This window comes from Sus scrofa, chromosome 2 (genome assembly GCF_000003025.6).
Source record: "Sus scrofa isolate TJ Tabasco breed Duroc chromosome 2, Sscrofa11.1, whole genome shotgun sequence".
NCBI lineage: Eukaryota > Metazoa > Chordata > Mammalia > Artiodactyla > Suidae > Sus > Sus scrofa.
Genome location: NC_010444.4, coordinates 71,374,821 through 71,389,435, shown reverse-complemented (window position 1 = coordinate 71,389,435; position 14,615 = coordinate 71,374,821).

Genomic DNA, 14,615 nt, shown 5'->3' with positions numbered 1-14,615 from the left:
AACCAATTCTGCAGTTTTTCATTGCTCTTATGGAAGGGAAAATTTTACTCTGTCCTTTTTTGCTGACACTCCTTTTTTTTTTGTTTTTTGATGCTTAAATTATCATTGATTTGACTAGTAGAAGCTTTTCAGCTGGCCTCTGTGTCCTTTTGACATATGCATATCAGTTTTTTGCTGATCAGGCTTTCCCTGTCACAACCCAGAATCCACTTTTTTTTTTTTTTTTTTTTTTTTTTTGCTTTTTAGGGCCGCACCCACGGCATATGGAGGTTCCCAGGCTAGGGGTCCAATTGGAGCTGCAGCTACCAGCCTACACCATAGCCACAGCGATGCAGGATCTGAGCCCCATCTGCGACCTACAGCTCACGACAATGCCTGATCATTAACCCCGACCGAGGCCGGGGATCAAACCCGCAACCTCATGGTTCCTAGTCGGATTCGTTTCTGCTGTGCCACAACAGGAACTCCCCTGGTTGCTTTTAAATGGAGAATAGCATTCAGAAACCAAGACTTGAGTCTTAAGGGTGTTCATTATTCTCAGGGTATCACTGGTCCCAGGACCTCTGAATAGTCAAATGAGAAAACACACACACACACTCACAGACACACACATTTATTTCTCTCTATATTTTGAAAATGCGGAGTTCACACCAACACCTCCAATTTTTTTTTTTTTTCTTTTTAGGGCCACACCTGTGGCATATGGAGGTTCCCAGGCTAGGGGTCTAACCAGAGCTGCAGCTGCCAGCCTACACCACAGCCACAGCAACTCAGGATCCGAGCTGCAATGCCAGAGCCTTAACCTGCTGAGCAAGACCAGGGATCGAACTGGCAACCTCTTTGTTCCTAGTCAGATTCGTTTCCGCTGTGCCACGATGGGAACTCCTCCAATTAAATATAAATAGGGTTCATTCTAATTTTTCCCTCCATTCACCTTCATAATATTCTTCTTTGATGGTAAAAAACCTGGTTCCCATTGTCCTGATGTACTTACTTATTTCATCAATCCCATGATATGTGGCCGATGCCTTCTTTCGATCACTATCCCTGATCCTATGTAGATGCCCTCATCACTGCATTTGCACAAAGACCCCCTCCTGCCAGGCAGACAGACCCCCGTGTTGTTCTCCATTTGGGCTCTGACATCCCATACCAGCCATCCCTCCAACAATGAGGTCCTTCTCACTGAGTCTGGACCCCAGCACTCTAGTGGCCACCATTTTGAACACACTCATGTCATCTAAGAAGTGGCTGATTTACCCTGTCTCCTAAACATTGCTCCATCTACCTAAGCCCATCCAAACCCAGAACTCGTGTCTGCCTACCCCCTGGTATGGAAGCTACTACTTTTCTTGGCGTACCTGTGAAGGCTCATTCTTATCTCTGAAATCTAGCTCATCAAGGCTTCCTTGCATTCCACGACTTTTTTTTTTTTTTTGCTTTTTAGGGCCATATCCACAGCACATGGAATTTCCCAGGCTAGGAGTCAAATGGGAGATGCAACTGCTGGCCTACACCACAGCCACAGCAACACCAGATCTGAGCCACTTCTGCAACCTACACCACAGCTCACAGCAATGCTGAATCCTTAACATTCTGAATGAGGCCTAGGATCGAAAGCTCATCCCCGTGGATCCTAGCCAGGTTCATTTCCACTGAGCCTCAATGGGATCTTGAATTCACCACTCTTAACTCATCCTATTGAAAAGTATGAGTTTTTCTAGTTTTCACCATGGAAGGGAGGGTCTTGGGGACTTCTACATTCTCACCAGAAGTGGAAATCCTGACAGCACTCCTTCAACATTTATTTGGGGTTCAATGCATTTGGGATGTGATCTCAGTGAATCCCCAAAACACAGCTCCCATTGTTTCCATTTTACCTGTGAGCAAATAGAGGCTCAGAGGTCCCTTCCACTGTCCATGGTCCGTCCATCAGCTTATAAACGCTGGAACTTGGGCTTAATCCATGAATGCATATCATTTTCATCCACCTCTGTGCTCCTCAACTCAAACCAGCTCAAAAAATAATGGGAGTGGGTGGGTGAGAGAACTGATAGTTTTGCCTCTTTTAATTGGGAAGGGTGAGAGAAAAAGAGAGAGAGACAGAGAGAGAAGAGGGCCAGATTCAGATTCAACAATTTTGTTTAACTATCTACCATTTGTCTCACTTGAATGTAACTTTCTAGACCAGGAATTGGCAAGTTTTCTGAAAAGGACCCTGATAGCAAATATGTTTTGGCCTTTTGGGCCATTCAGTCTCTGCCACAGCAACTCAGCTCTACCCCTGTAACATGAAAGCACTTTGGACAATATGTCAGTGATTGGGTGGGGCTGAGTTTCACTAAACTATTTATAAAAACAGCTGGGGGCCAGCTGTGCAGAGGGCGGAGACTGAGTTTCTGATTCTTTTCTTTACTGCTATATCCCCAGTGTCAAGAACACTGCCTGGCAGGATTTCCTGTTGTGGCTCAGCAGTAAAAGAACCTGACTAGTGTCTGTGAGGATGGGGGTTCAATCCCTGACCTTTCTCAGTGGGTTAAGGCTCTGACATTGCCACAAGCTGCAGCCTGAGCCACAGACATAGCTCAGACCTGGCATTGCTGTGGCAGTGGTGTAGGCCAGTAGCTGCAGCTGCAGCTCAGATTTGACCCCAAGCCTGGGAACTTCTATATGCCACAATGTGGCCCTAAAAAGCACAACAAAAACAAAATCAACACAAATAGATGGAAAGACATATCATGCTCTTGGATTGGAAGAGTCAATATTATCAAAATGACTATACTACCCAAGGCAATCTACACAGTCAATGCAATCCCTATCGAATCACCAAGGACATTTTTCACAGAACTCAAACAAAATATTTTAAAGTTTGTTTGAAAGCACAGAAGACCCAGAATAGCCAAAGACATCCTGAAAAAGAAAAGTGGAGCTGGAGGAAACAGGCTCCCTGACTTCAGACTATACTACAAAGCAACAGTCATCAAAACCATATGGTACTGGCACAAAGACAGAACTATAGATCAGTGGGACAGGATAGAAAGCCCAGAATTAAACCCACGTACCTACAGTCAACTAATCTATGACAAAGGAGGCAAGAATATACAACGGGGAAAAGACAGCCTGTTCAATAAGTGGTGCTGGGAAAACTGGACAGCCACTTGTAAAAGAATGAAATTAGAACACTCCCTAATACCATACACAAAAATAAACTCAAAATCGATTAAAGACCTAGATATAAGACCATATACTATAAAACTCTTAGAAGAAAACGTATGCCAAACACTCTCCGACATAAACGACAGCAACATCTTCTCAGATCCACTTCTTAGAGTAATGACAGTTAAAACAAAAATATACAAATGGGACTTAATTAAACTTAAAAGTTTCTGGAGTTCCCGTCGTGGCGCAGTGGTTAACGAATCTGACTAGGAACCATGAGGTTGCAGGTTCGGTCCCTGCCCTTGCTCAGTGGGTTAACGATCCCGCGTTGCCGTGAGCTGTGGTGTAGGTTGCAGACGTGGCTCGGATCCTGAGTTGCTGTGGCTCTGGCGTAGGCCAGTGGCTACAGCTCCAATTCGACCCCTAGCCTGGGAACCTCCATATGCCGAGGGAGCGGCCCAAGAAATAGCAAAAAGACAAAAAAAAAAAAAAAACTTAAAAGTTTCTGCACAGAAAAGGAACCCTAAACAAAATGAAAAGACAACCCACAGAATGGGAGAAAATATTTGTAAATGAATCAACTGATAAGGGATTAATCTCCAAAATTTATAAACACCTCCTACCACTCAATACCAAAAACACAAACAACCCCATCAAAAAATGGGCAGAAGATCTAAACAGACAATTCTCCAAAGAAGACATACAGATGGCCAAAAAACACATGAAAAGATGTTCAACATCACTCACTATTAGAGAAATGCAAATCAAAACCGCTATGAGATACCACCTTACACCAGCCAGAATGGCCATCATCAAAAAATCTGCAAACAGTAAGTGCTGGAGAGGGTGTGGAGAAAAAGAAACCCTATTACATTGTTGGTGGGATTGTAAATTGGAGTATAGAGATTCCTCAGAAAACTAAACATAGAACTACCATTTGACCCAGCAATCCCACTCCTGGGCATCTATCCAGAGAAACCCATGACTCAAAAAGACATATGTTCTCCAATGTTCATTGCAGCACTATTTGCAATAGCCAAGACATGGAAATAACCTAAATGTCCATTGACAGAAGAGTGGATCAAGAAGATGTGGTACATATACACAATGGAATATTACTCAGCCATTAAAAGGAATGAAGTGATGGAATTTTTAGCAACATGGATGGGCCTAGAAATTATCATGCTAAGTGAAGTCAGTCGGACAATGAGACACCAACATCAAATGCTTTCACTGAGATGTGGAATCTGAAAAAAGGACAGAATGAACATCTTTGTAGAACAGATAGTGACTCACAGACTTTGAAAAACTTACGGTCTCCAAAGGAGACAGTTTGGGGGGTTGGGGGATGTGCTGGGGGTGTGGGGTGGAAATACTATAAAGCTGGATTGTGATGATCATTGTACAACTATAAATGCAATAAATTCATTGAGTAATAAAAAACAAAAACAAAAACAAAATCAAACAAACAAACAAAAACACTGCCTGGCAGGTGATGGGCACCCAAACGATGTTAAGTTAATGACTAAATAAATTATCGCTTGTATCTTTTTTTTTTTTCTTTTTAGGGCCACACCCATGGCATATGGAAGTTCCCAGGCCAGGGGTTAAATCGGAGGTACAGCTGCCAGTTTACACCACAGCCACAGAAATGCAGGATCCCAGACCCACTGAGCAAGGCCAGGGATCAAACACGAATCCTCATGGATACTAGTCAGAATTGTTTCTGCTGAGCCACAGTGGGAACTCCCTCGCTTGTACATTCTTGATGGAAAAGTAGTGACACAGTCAGAGTAGCCAGGGCTGGTGCGATGGTTGAACACAGCATGGAAGGACCAACTGTGTAACATGTTCAGGGACTTTTGGAGAAGCGTTTGTTCCTTAGAGAAAGGCTGGGGGAAACCTAACTTTTCTCATGACAGCTCTGTAAGGTGGATTTCTATCACAGACTACATGTTGGTGTCCCCCCCAATTTCTATGCTGAAACTTAATCCCCAATAGGATGAGATTCAGAAATGAGCCATTTGGGAAGTGATTAGGTCATGAATGGGATCAATGTCCTTATAAAAGTGACCCCCAGAGAGTTTTCGCACCCCCTCCATCATGTGGGGACACAGACACAGGACAGTGTTCTATGAACCGGGAGGTGGGCCCACCAGAACCCAGATCTCCCAGCACCTTGATCGTAGACTTCCAGCCTCTGTGAGGAATAAATATTGGTTGTTCAAGCCACCCAATCGATAGTATTCTGTTACAGCAGCCTGAATGGACTAAGACAGTCTGGTCCTCATTTCACATATGGGGAAAACTGAGGCTCAGGAGTCCAGGAGACATGCTCATGGCCTCAGCTGGAGGCAGAGCTGCAGAGGAGGTGGCTTTCTCCAGAGACATATCAATAGAGCTGGAACACCAACCCCTCGGGAAGGCCAAACAAGCTACTCCCTCTTAGATAGGCGATACCTACCATGTTCGTTATTAATACTTCTGCCTAGTGTTCAATCACCTTGTGATTGGTTCCCGGACCAGCCATCTCCATTTTCCCTCCTGGGGCTCCAGAGCCCTGTTGAAACACTTTCAGTTCCTCTAGGAAGTCACATTCTCTTTCACTTCCTGACGTTTGCACGTGATGATCGCTCAAACTGCCCCTTCTACCACGCCAGTTCCATCTCCACTGAAACAATCCATCCTTCCAAATGTAACCTTTCCCCTAGAACGTGACCTTCAGAAAGCTCTAGAATATTTGCCAACATCCCCAAGTGACTCTCCACGTCTCTGCTGATACTGACTGGATATTCCACAGACTGAACGCAGTTCTGACTCTAGCCACCTAGAGACAGCATCAGATCCATGGTGGAAAAAAAGCAACTGTGTACATCTTAAAGATCTTATTGGTTGTATTCAGTGATTCATGAATTGGGCAGCATCCAATCTAGCAGATAGAAAGGAGCTTTGAATGGCTGTGCAAGCCAGAGATTTTACAGTCAGTAAGGAGCAGGAACAAGGAAGTCATACCTGCAAAGAAGTGGGTTGGTTGGAGTTCCCATCGTGGCTCAGTGGTTAACGAATCTGACTAGGAACCATGAGGTTGCAGGTTCAATCCCTGCCCTTGCTCAGTGGGTTAGGGATCCAGCGTTGCTGTGAGCTGTGGTGTAGCTCGCAGATGCAGCTCAGATCCCGCATTGCTGTGGCTCTGGTGTAGGCCGGCCGCTACAGCTCTGATTTGACCCCTAGCCTGGGAACCTCCATATGCCGTGGGAGTGGCCCAAGAAATGGCAAAAAGACAAAAAAAAAAAAAAGAAGTAGGTTGGTCATTGCAAGTTTACTTTCCTGGAGGGGATGGCAAGGATCTAGTCAGGCAATTCCCTTTTTTTTTTTTAAAGCCCGCACCTGAGGCATATGGAACTTCTCAGGCTAGGGATCAAAATTGAGCTACAGCTGCCAGCCTGCACCACAGCCACAGCATCATGAGATCCTAGCTGTGTCTGCAGCCTACACTGCAGCTCACAGCAACACTGGATCCTTAACCCACTGACTGAGGCCAGGGATCGAACCTGCATCCTCATGGATACTAGGCTGGTTCATTACTGCTGAGCCACAACGGGATCTCCTAGAAATTATCACTCCCAGTGAAGTTAGACAGTGAAAGATAAACATTACACGATACCCTTATTTGTGGAATCTAAAAAAAGGATACGAATGAACTTATTTGCAGAAATGTACTCACAGACTTTGAAAAACTTACGGTTACCAAAGAGGACAGGTTGGGGAGGGGAGCAGTGGACTGGGGGTTTGGGATTGGCATATGCACACTGAGGTATATGGGATGATTGAGCAACAGCGACCTGCTCTATAGCACAGAGAACTCTACTAAATATTCTGTGATAATCTACGTGGGAAAAGAAACTGAAAAGGAATGGATGTGTGTACATGTGTAACTGAATCATTTTGTTGTACAGCAGAAATTATCACAAACTTGTAAATCAACTATACTTCAATAAACCTTTTAAAAATGGAGGAATAAAAGGATTCCATTTCTGAGAGAGCTGAAACTGTCATTAAGACTGAGTTTGGGGGAGTGCCCATTGTGGCTCAGCCGATAACACCACTAGTATCCGTGAGGACCCTAGTTCGATCCCTGGCCCTGCTCAGTGGGTTAATGATCCAATGTTGCCAAGAGCTGCAGTGTAGGTTACAGACTCAGCTCAGATTCCGAGTTGCTGTGGCTGTGGTGTAGGCCAGCAGCTACAGCTCTGATTCCACCCCTAGCCTGGCAACTTCCATATGCCTTGGGTATGGCCCTAAAGTGACAAAGGAAAAAAAAAAAAAACTGAGTTTGGGAGTTCCCTGTTGGCTCAGTGGGCTGAGGATCTGGTGTTGTCACTGCTGTGGCTCTGCTTACCATTTCTGGCATGGGTTCAATACCTGGCCCAAGAACTGCCACATGCCATGGATGTGGCCAAAAAAAAGACCGAGTTTGATAATGTGAGGTTTACCTTAAGTGACTCCATTTTGGACCTGTTGGTTTGTTTTTAACAGATCCCACAGGTTAAGATTGTCCTCAACTTCAGACACCAAGTCTAGGTCTGGGCCATGTATACTTCTGACCGACCGACTCACTATAAATCAGGGGTTCCCATGACACCCTCCTCAGGTCTGATCGCTTGTTGGAACTCACAAAACTCAAGGACACACTTACTTATGTTTATCAATTTATCATAAAGCATATTATAAACAGATGAGCAGCCAGATAAAGAGGGACATGGGACAAGGTCCAGAAAGGTCGTAGGTGCAGGACCTTCTGTCCCTGTGGAACTGATGTGTGCCACCCTCCGGCGTGCGGATGCCTCAACAATCAGGAAAACTCCCATCGTGGCACAGCAGAAACAATCCAACGAGGAACCATGAGGTTGCAGGTTTGATCCCTGGACTCAATCGTGGGTTAAGGATCGGTGTTGCCGTGAGCTGAGGTGTAGGTTGCAGACACAGCTTGGATCTGGCATTGCTGTGGCTGTGCCATAGGCTGGCAACTGTAGCTCTGACTGGACCCCTAGCCTGGGAACCTCCATATTCCGCAGGCATGGCCCTAAAAAGCAAAAGAAAAAAGAAAAAAAGAAAATCAGGAAACATCAAGTTCCATTCAACAGGTGTTTTCTTTTTTTGGCCACGCCCAAGGTATGTGGTAGTTCCCGTGCCAAGGATTGAACCTGAGCCACAAGCCAGCCATGGCAATGACAACCCTGGATCCTTAATTGCTGAACCACCAGGGAACTCCTTAACAATTTTTATAGCACTTAATCCCCAGCCCCCCAAAGTTCCAGCCCTCCCATCACTTGGTCTTTCTGGTGACCAGTCCCATCTTGAGGCTATAGAGGGGCCCTACTCTAAGTCATTTCATTAGTACAAACTCGAGTGTAATCAAAAAGGGCTCCTTATTTTTTTTTTTTACAAGGTTTTGTTTTTGTTTTTGCTTTTTTTTGGGTTTTTTTTTTTTTTTTTTTTTTGTCTTTTTGCTATTTCTTGGGCCGCTCCTGTGGCATATGGAGGTTCCCAGGCTAGGGGTCCAATTGGAGCTGTAGCCACTGGCCTACAGCAGAGCCACAGCAACGCGGGATCCGAGCCGCGTCTGCAACCTACACCACAGCTCACGGCAACGCTGGATCGTTAACCCACTGATCAAGGGCAGGGACCGAACCCGCAACCTCATGGTTCCTAGTCAGATTCGTTAACCACTGCGCCATGACGTGAACTCCAAGGGCTCCTTATTTTTTAAAATTTTTTATTATAGTTGATGTACAATGTTCTGTCAATTTCTGCTGTACAGAAAAGTGACCAAGTTACACATGTACACATGTTCTTCTTCTCATATTATCTTCTATCATGTTCTAGCACAAGTGATTGTATATAGTTGCCTCTGCTACACACCAGGACCTCATTGCTTATGCATTCTATGTAACAGTTTTATATCCACCACCCCCAAACTCCCAGTCCATCCCACTCCCTCCCTCTCCCCCTTGGCAACCACAAGCCTGCTCTCCATATCTGTGATCTGTTTCTCTTCTGTAGATTGGTTCATCTGTGCCATATTTTAAATTAAAAGGGGCTCCTTATGAATAACAAAATTACTCCTATCACTCGGGAAATGACAAGGGTTTTAGGTGCCCTGTGCCAGGAACCAGGCACAAAGACAAAATATATTTCTTATTATATCACAAAAGCCATCCTAGATTCCCCCCAGACTGGGTCAAGTGCCTCCTCTGGGTTCTCCAACCCTTTTTGCATACACCATGCAAAAATTTCCTACTTTCAGATCTGTCTCCCCCTCTAGACTGTGAGTTGCACAGGAGACTGTGTCCCTGGATCAAAGCAGGTGTTTGACAAATATCTAGTAAACAAATGAGGTGAGTGAGGAAATGTATGACTCCATTGCCTAGTTCAGCTTCTGGACCACAGAGATATTTGCGGCTGCCCAGCACTACATTTTTCTCTCTCAGCTGCATATGGAAGTTCCCAGGTAGCGGTAGAAGGGGAGCTGCAGCAACACTGGAACCACAAGCTGGGACCACAGCTTGCAGCAGTGAAGGATCCTTAACCAGCGAGGCCAGGGATGGAACCCTAAACCTCATGAATTCTAGTTAGGTTCTTAACCCGCCACAACAGGAACTCCTCTCATCACTGCTTTTTAGGGCTGCACCCACTGCATATGGAGGTTCCCAGGCTAGGGGTCGAATGGGAACCATCATTGTCAACCTACACCACAGCCATAGCAACGCAGGATCCCAGCCGAGTTTGCAACCTACACCACAGCTCACTGCAAAGCTAGATCCTTAGCCCACTGAATGAGGCCAGGGGAATCAAACCCGTATCCTCATGGATGCTACTCAGATTCATTTCTGCTGAGCTACCAAGGGAACTCCTCTCATAATTTTTTTTTTTTTTTTTGCTTTTTCTAGGTATGCACCCGTGGCATATGGAGGTTTCCAGGCTAGGGGTACAATCGGAGTTACAGCTGCCACCCTACTGCCAGCGCCACAGCAACGTGGGATCCAAGCCGTGCCTGCAACCTACACCACAGCTCACGGCAATACTGGATCCTTAACCCACTGAGCAAGGGCAGGGATCGAACACGCAACCTCTTGGTTCCTAGTCGGATTCGTTAACCACCGAGCCACGACAGGGACTCCTCATCATCTTTTAATACAACCTCCTCCAGGAAGCCTTCCTTCCCTAACCACTTGGGGCCTCTTCCCACACCGGTTGAGCTGCACAGACGCTGTCATTACCTTATAAGTTTAGAAATCCTTCCCCCAAGGAGCTGCCCCAGGTTAGCCCCCATTTACTTCCCAGACTCTCTGACCAGTGCCACCTGCTGCTTGAGAAGTGTCCTCCTTCTTTGAATAAGACTGGCCTCGACGAAATTACCAGCAACAGAATTCCAAACCTCAGCTAACAACCACAGCCCCGGAGGAGACCACTGCGAGCTGTCGGCAGGAATCAGGGAACTGACCGCCTGGCGCGCGCAGCGGTGGGTGGGTGTATGGGAGGGTTGGGGGGGGAGTTGGTGGGGAAGGGACGGGCTTTCCCTGAAGGCTGGACAGCTCCACCCAGTGCTCAAGGCGGCTTCAGCACAAGTTTACAGAACGGATACCGTGCCTTCCTGCCTCCTTTGCCATGGCATTGGCTGTACCCTCTGCCAGGCACGCTACCCTTCCTCCATCTCTCCAGCATTTTGCCTGTTCTTGAGAGTGACGTCACAATCCCCCGGGCTTGCTCATTTTTCTCACCTTGAGCCTTAGCCCCTCCCAGACTGTGTTCCCTCCAGAGCCCCAGGAAGGAGGCTGTGCCCCACCGGAGCGTTCTGCCCTGCAGTAGAGTCGGCTCCTGGGTCAGCTGTTGCTTCAGCCTTGAAGGCTCCAGTTCCTAGTGTTGTGTTGTTGGCGAGCTGTGCCTCACGTCTGAGAACAGGGAGACTTCCAGGAATATAGGCATGCTTCTTCCCTCTTTGGGGGATAAACCTCCTCCACCCCTAGGTGTCACCACGCTTCTTGGAAAAGAGCTGCTCTCACTTCTGCCTTCACCCCCTCCCTCTTACCTTTTCTTGGCTGCCTCTGCCTCCCACCACTCTCCAAAAATCACCAACACTATCTACCTTTCCCTTTAGGAAACCAGAAGACACACTTTTGTCTTGGTCCCACCCATGATAAGGGCGGCCCCTCCCTCCCTCCTACTTGAACCCCATTTTCCTGGGACTCCCTTGATGGCCTCACGAGCTAGGTCTCCTCTTTCCTCCCTGGCTGCTTCTGTTCCATCTCCTTCCTCTTCTTCTGCTCAACCTTGAAATATGTCATTGACGAAGCTTTGCCCTCCAGATTCCCTTCTGCTGTTGGAAGGCCAGGATTAAAAGGGAGCCATGGATGGACAAGTTGGCAGGTTTCTCCAGGACTGCAGCCAGCCTGAGGTTTCAAAGGGCAGCCAAGTCAGAGCGAGACACCAATGCCAGAACTGAGTGAGAACCGCCCCCCCTCCAAGATCCAACAGGCCAAAAGTGAAAGCTAAAACTGGGTATAAGCACCAAATTGCATAAGCAAAGGTATAGGGAGACCAGGGTGGGGCTATAAAATCATCTTGGCCTGGTGTTTTAGGACCTACGTCTTTTTTTTTTTTTTTTTTTTTTCTTTTCTTTTCTTTTTAGGGCTACACAAGAGGCATATGGAGGTTCCCAGGTCAGGGGTGGAATTGGAACTGTAGTTATTGGCCTATGCCACAGCCACAGCAACACAGGATCTGAGCCAAGTCTGCGACCTACCCCACAGCTCACAGCAACACCAGATCCTTAACCCACTGAGTGAGGCCAGGGATCAAACCTGCGTCCTCATGGATGCTAGTCAGGTTTGTTAACCCCTGAGCCACAACGGGAACTCTAGTCCTGGATCTTTAATTACCTTCCTTTTTAGTGTCTCCTGTGATATATAATCTGCTCAGTTTTCAAAATTTTTCTTGGGTCCCTTCGAATATCTTGTATCACTTTTTGATCTGTTTCCAAACTGTTTATGGATTTGTTTCAATTCTGGCTCCCCTAGATAAAAGTTATATATTACTGCATAATAAACTGCCACAAACTGAGTAGATTGAAACAGCACACATTTAGTATCCAAGGTTTTTGTGGATCAGGAATCTAATCATGACCTAGGATCTCTCATGAGGCTGCAATTATAGGAATGGCCAGGGTTAGGGTTTCATCTGAAGGCTGAATGGGGGAAGAATTCACTTCCAAGTTCATTTGGTGGTTCTGGGTCTTAAGGAAACATTGACCTTAAGTGACACTTACATCAGATGGATCTATATATATAGATCCATATAGATCCATATATCTATATATAGATCCATATATAGATCTATATATATATATGACATTCCACTCCAAAACAGCAGAATACACATTCTTTCCAAGTGCACATGGAACATTCTCCAGGATAAATCACATGCTAGGTGACAAAACAAGTCTCAGTAAACTTAAGACTGAGATCAGGAGTTCCCATCATGGTGCAGTCGTTAACAAATCTAAGAACCATGAGGTTGCGGGTTCGATCCCTGCCCTTGCTCAGTGGGTTGATGATCCGGCGTTGCCGTGAGCTGTGGTGTAGGTCACAGACGCGGCTCGGATCCCACGTTGCTGTGGCTCTGGCGTAGGCTGGCAGCTACAGCTCCGATTAGCCCCCTAGCCTGGGAACCTCCATATGCCGCGGGAGCGGCCCAAGAAATGGCAAAAAGACAAAAAAAAAAAAAAAAAAAAAAAGACTGAGATCATATCAAGCATCTCTTCAGACCCATGATGCTGTGAGACTAGAAATCAGCTACAAGGAAAAAAACTGCAAAAAACACAAACACATAGAGGCCAAACAATATGCTACAAATAACAATATGCTACATAATAACAATATGCTACTAAATAACAAACAATATGCTACTGAAAAATCAAAGAGGAAATCAAAAAATACCTTGAGACAAATGAAAATGAAAACACAATGATCCAAAATCTATGAATGCAGCAAAGGCAGTTTTGAGAGAGAAGTTAATGGCAAAAAGATATCCTATCTTTTTATATGAAGAAAAATCTCAAACAATCAACTTTACACCTAAGGGGGCTAGAAAAAGAACAAACAAAACACACAATTAGGAGTTCCCGTCATGGCTCAGTGGTTAACGAATCTGACTAGGACCCATGAGGTTGTGGGTTCGATCCCTGGCCTTGCTCAGTGGGTTGATGATCCGGCGTTGCCGTGAGCTGTGGTGTAGGTCACAGATGCAGCTCGGATCCCACATTGCTGTGGCTCTGGCATAGGCTGGCAGCTACAGCTCCGATTAGCCCCCTAGCCTGGGAACCTCCATATGCCGCGGGAGCGGCCCAAGAAATAGCAACAATAACAACAACAACAACAACAAAAAGAATAGAAAAGAGCAATGAAATCAACAGCTGGTTCTCTGAAGAGATTAACAAAAAATTGATAAGCCTTAGCCAGATTCAGAAAAAAAAGAGTTCAAATGAATAAAATCAGAAATGAAAAAGCAGTTCCAATCGTGGCTCAGTGGTTAACAAATCCAACTAGGAACCATGAGGTTGCGGGTTTGATCCCTGGCCTCACTCAGTGGGTTAAGGATCTGGTGTTGCCGTAAGCTGTGGTGTAGGTTGCAGATGCGGCTCGGATCTGGCGTTGCTGTGGCTCTGGTGTAGGTCGGCAGCTGTAGCTCTGATTAGACCCCTAGCCTGGGAACCTGCAGATGCAGCCCTAAAAGGACAAAAGACGAAAAAGAAAATAAATGAAATGAAAAAGGAAAAGTTACAACTGACAGAAATACAAAGGATCATAAGAGAAACTCTGAGTAATTACAGATCAATAAAACAGACAACCTAGAAGAAATGGGCAAATTTCTAGAATTATACAATCTCCTATGATTGAGTAAGGAAGAAATAGAAAATATGAACAAACTGGTTACCAATAATGAAATTGAATCAGGAATTTTTTTTTTTTTTTTGTCTTTTTAGGGCCAAACCCGTGGCATATGCATGTTCCCAGCCTAGGTGTCTAATTGAAGCTGTTGCTGCCAGCCTACGCCATAGCCACAGCAATGCCAGATCCAAGCCACGTCTGCTACCTCCACTGCAGCTCATGGCAACACCGGATCCTTAACCCACTGAGCAAGGCCAGGGATCAAACCGGCAACCTCAAGGTTCCTAGTCGGATTCGTTTCTGCTGCACCAAGACAGGAACTCTTAAATCAAGAATTTTTTTTTAAATCCCAACAAACAAAAGTCCAGGACCAGATGGCTTTACAGATTAGATTCTATCAAACATTTGGAGAAGAGTTAACCCCATCCTTCTCAAACTACTCCAAAAAATTGCAGAGGAAGGAGAACTGCTGAATTTATTCTATAAGGCCAGCCCTGATACCAAAACCAA